Source organism: Rhagoletis pomonella, unplaced genomic scaffold (assembly GCF_013731165.1).
Source record: "Rhagoletis pomonella isolate Grant_MI unplaced genomic scaffold, Rhpom_1.0 Rhpom_scaffold_00011, whole genome shotgun sequence".
Lineage (NCBI taxonomy): Eukaryota > Metazoa > Arthropoda > Insecta > Diptera > Tephritidae > Rhagoletis > Rhagoletis pomonella.
The window spans coordinates 9,926,151-9,931,201 of NW_023458565.1; positions in this window are offsets into that span (position 1 = coordinate 9,926,151).

Here is a 5,051-nt window from a genome sequence, read left to right on the forward strand (position 1 = left end):
GTATGGTGTCAAGTTAGCACTACATACCATTTTTTCTTAAAAAACGAGAGCTACAAATTTTTTCTTTCCACAACAAATTTACAACAAAAACACTACAATTAATGCCGTAGTTAACTTTTCCAATTTCGAAAAGTGTAGTGCTAACTTGACACACGTCCAGAAGCTCTCCAAAAAAGTCCACCGAAGGGAGCAGTGAAGTATGAATCATCGTAAAGCATAGACAGACAGCAGCGGTAATACGGATCTACTCTTCTTTGTTCTAGAGTTAATTCTCAGAACCAACGCAGTTCAGTCGCATTTTCGATGATAACAGTGATCAGAAAGGCAAGCTGTTGTCTATTGTGAATAAAAAATAAAACGAAGCAAACAAAGCAAGGGAATATGGCGTCCGCGGTAGCAGAGTGAGTGTTCATAATAATAGATTGGTTTATACACGACATGTTAGTGTTTGGCCGAGCTTCTCCAGTGGCAGGCGCCTTGATGTTGTCATACAAAGGAGAGGGACCGACCAACAGTTCTACAATCCCAAGATGGTCGGTTCTACGTACCGGATTGACTCGGAGAACTCACTCCGACCAAGGACCATCACCACAGCAGCAACCCCCCAAATTTTTTGCCATGGGAGCATGACCCACCGGCAAGTCTGCTCCGTATTCTACTGGTCCGCGCCGGCATAGAACAAAATCCCGGGCCCTGGATCTGTAGTGTTTGCCACCGCAACATACACCACTCCTCAACCTCTGTCCGCTGCAACCGCTGCAACGCCTGGTGCCATCTAAAGGCATGCTCAGGTCTTCGGCACCACAGGGAGTGGAGTAACAATTTTGTTGCATCGTGCTGCAACAACCAACAAACCTGTAACTCCACACAGCCAACACCCGCCCAACCATCAACCAGTGGACCAGCCACAAGCACGCAACACAGGACATCCACCCAGGACAGATGGTTCTGCAGCGTTTGCACCAACCTGATAAGGCGCAACACAACATCGGTTAGGTGCAACGCATGCAACAATTGGTGCCACCTAAAGCGCTGCTCAGGCCTAACGCACCACCGTGAATGGAGTACTGGCTTCATTGCAGCCTGCTGCCCAGCCGCACCACAACACCCCGTGCCAACGCCACCAACAACACACACGCCGACGCAAGCACCAACCCCACCACCGGTCGCGACACCTGCGGCGAACCCACCCGGTCGGGGACCAGCACGTCAGGCTCTACAGGCACCGCAGGCACAACCACCAGCACAGGCAGCGCGCCAGTACTCGCTCACCCCACGCGTAACTATTATAAGGCCACAATCCATCAAGCTGTTGCAGTTCAATTGCAACGGACTACAAAGTAAGATCGCTGAGATAGTCGGTTTCATGAGAAGGCATAAAATCTCAGTCGCGGCGATCCAGGAGACCAAACTCCACTCCGGCTCGAGCCTTCAGAGCCAGGACGAGTTCAACGTACTCCGAAGAGACCGCCCCCGTGGCACCGGAGGCGGCATTGCCTTCATATTGCATAACGCGGTTCAATACCGGCTCATTACCCCCCGAACTGACTCCAACGATACATTCATTGAATGTCAAGGCTTGGCCATCAAGTCGGGGGATACGGAGCTGGAGATCGTCAATGTATACATACCCCCCGCCACCAGTTGCTCAGCTGGATACCACCCGAATATAAGTGCGCTACTAGAGGGTGTGAACCGGGTAGTGCTAGGCGACTTCAATGCGCACCACGAGCTCTGGCACTCCAATCTGGGCAATGACCAGCGGGGTACAATGCTCGCTGAGCAAATTGACGACTCCACGTTCTGCACTGTGAATGATGATGCCCCCACCAGGGTCGCGGGTGACTGCTATAGCTCGCCAGACATAACTATAGCAAGCGGGGGTCTGATAAACTGCATTGGATGGCAACCAGTGCTCACGCTCGCATCAGACCACCTGCCCATAGTAGTCGCCATAGACCAGCGAAGAGATTTTATGACATCCGAGAACCGGACGTTCATGAACACACGGAAGGCGAACTGGGACGGTTTCACGGAATTCACAGATCGCAAATTCAATGCTCTTCCTCTACCATCATGCGCGCGCGTAGCAGAGCGCAATATCCGCAGGATCATCAACGCAGCAGCCGCTCGCTTCATACCAGCCGGCCGGATCGCCAAAATCCGCCCAGGATTCCCCACTGAAGCGGCGGGACTCGCAGACGAGCGTGATCGAATCCGCCAGGCTAATCCAGAGGATCCCCGTATAAGAGATCTCAATAGGGACATTAGAAACCTGGTCAACGAACACAAGCGGAACAAATGGAATGAGCATTTAAAATCCTGCAACCTCTCAAGCGGAGCCAGCAAACTGTGGTCCACAGTCAAGTCCCTCTCCAATCCGACGAAGCGTAGAGACAATGTCGCTCTCACTTTCGGCACCACTACCACGTCGGATCCGCGGTCGTGCGCGCGCTTCTTCAGCCGGCAATTCATTGCACACTCAGAGAGAGACAAAACCCGCCGCAGCGTGCTACGTAAAGCACACAAACTCCGCCCCCGAGCCACACCACTGTGCTTCACCACTGAAGAGACGCAGGCAGCTGTCAACCACGCCAAGTCATCGAAGGCGTTAGGCCCAGACGGAATTTCCACGCAGGTGCTGAAAAAGCTAGGACCTGCGGGAGTCGAGTATATGACCGCCGCTTTCAACTTGTCACTGTCCACCCTGATCATCCCCGAGATGTGGAAAATGGGTAGGATCATTCCCCTCCTTAAGCCAGGGAAGAAGGCGGACGCAGGAGACTCGTACAGACCCATCTCCCTCCTATCCCCAGTGGCAAAAACCATGGAAGCACTACTCCTCCCCAACCTGACGAAGGTTCTGAAGCTAGCCGAACACCAACATGGATTCCGGAAAATGCACAGCACGACAACAGCATTAAACACCATTACCACACAGATTAGCGAGGGTCTGAACCAACGTCGACCCTGTGATAGGACGGTCCTAGTCGCTGTGGACCTATCGAAGGCTTTCGACACGGTGAACCACGCGACCCTCTGCCAAGACATCCTGGACTCGTCGCTTCCAGCTCGGACGAAACCAGCTATCTGTGTGGTCGTCAGTCATCGGTCGAATTCCGAAACGCCAAGTCTAAGCCGCGTAGAATTAAACAGGGGGTCCCCCAAGGCGGCGTACTCTCCCCGACACTGTTTAATCTTTACATGGCCAAACTCCCTCCGCCGCCAGCTGGAGTAAACTTGGTAAGCTACGCCGATGACTGCACAATAATGGCAACTGGCCCCAACATAGACAGACTTTGCGAACAAATAACCGACTATCTCACCGATCTTTCCAACTTCTTTACCGCAAGGAACCTCCAAATCTCCGCCGCAAAATCCAGCGCCACACTTTTTACAACCTGGACCAAAGAGGTGGGGCTAGAACTGGACGTCTTCGTCGATGGCGCCAAAATACCGACGACCAACCACCCTAAAATCCTAGGAGTGACGTTCGATAGCCTCTTCTCCTTCTCCGCGCACGCCACAGCCACATGCAACAAACTGCGAGCCAGGAACAAAGTCCTAAAATCGCTAGCCGGCAGCACCTGGGGAGCCAATAAAGAAACCCTGCTCGCGACCTACAAGGCAATCGGCCGGTCAGTGGCTAACTACGCGGCACCAGTGTGGACGGCGGGGACAAGCGACACCCGATGGAGGAACCTCCAAACCTGCCAGAATGCAGCTCTACGTACGGCTACAGGTTGTCATCTCATGTCGTCCGAGCATCACCTACATGAAGAAAGCCAGATGCTGGCGGTGAAAGAGCACAACACCATGCTGTCGAAGCAATACCTCGTAGGCTGTCACCGAGGGAATCACCCCAACAATGCCTTGCTTCGTAACGAACCGCCCCCACGACACGTGAGACGACACCTGCACGACTGGAAGGCGGACATTGAGCCGTACGTAGACCATCCATTCGACGCAGCAACATACAGAGCGGCGCTCAACAGCCTACACAGCGATGCGGTCAGAACGAGCCTCAGTACGCGTAATGACAACATCGTCTTAGGCGGTCGACCGCCGCCCATAGATCCAGAAGAAATAGAGCTGCCGAGAGAGACCAGGTGCACCCTACCATAACTCCGTTCTGGGTGGTGTCACCGACTCAACAGCTACCTCTCTCGGCTGAACACACAAGTGGCAAACACATGCCCTGCATGTGGGCAAGGTCCCCACGACACCCAGCACCTCTTCACGTGCACCTCCAACCCTACGACCCTGACACCAGAAGCGCTCTGGACCGCGCCTATCGACGCAGCCCGCTTTCTCGGCCTCAGGCTCACAGAGTCGGAGGATGAAGACGACACATGGCAAATCTGGGGGGTTGAGCACTGCTGCTACAACAACAACAACAACCAACAGTTCTACACCGACTCCTAAAGCCGATTTTTGTTTATGAGAAGTGGTTTTTCATGACAGAAAGGGGCAGGAGCGACCGTTATTAGAAAAGTTAGTGGTCGTAGCTGCGTTATAAAGAACAATTATCTTTGTATCAATTTAAATCTTAATAAGCAAGCGTCGTTTCTTATTATCTGGTACGCTTTAGGCTTCTAATTATACCAAAAAAGTATAATTTAATCAATAAGCATATTTTCGTCGCCAGACACATTTACACACCGCTCACACCGCTCACATTGCTATCGATGCTGCTGTTAAGTCTTCCATGTCGCTTCATCTGTAATTTTGTCATTTTTTGGCAGAATTTTGCAGTCTATATTTAGATAAATTACGTTTTGCTCGTGCCTACAGAATTAATGGAATTTCCTAAATTTGTTACCGTCTAATATCCCATCTCTACAAGTGCCTTGATTTAATTGAATAATCAATATACCTACCATAAAAAGATGTGTTAAATATACAAATGCCTCAACATATTTGCTCATTTAGTTGGGCACTGTGTACCACCATCTCATTAGGGTAGGTCCTATCAATGAATGCATACATTTTTTATACGGATTATGCCAAAATTCATAATATTCATTTCACTCCCTATGAATTTTTGGTTA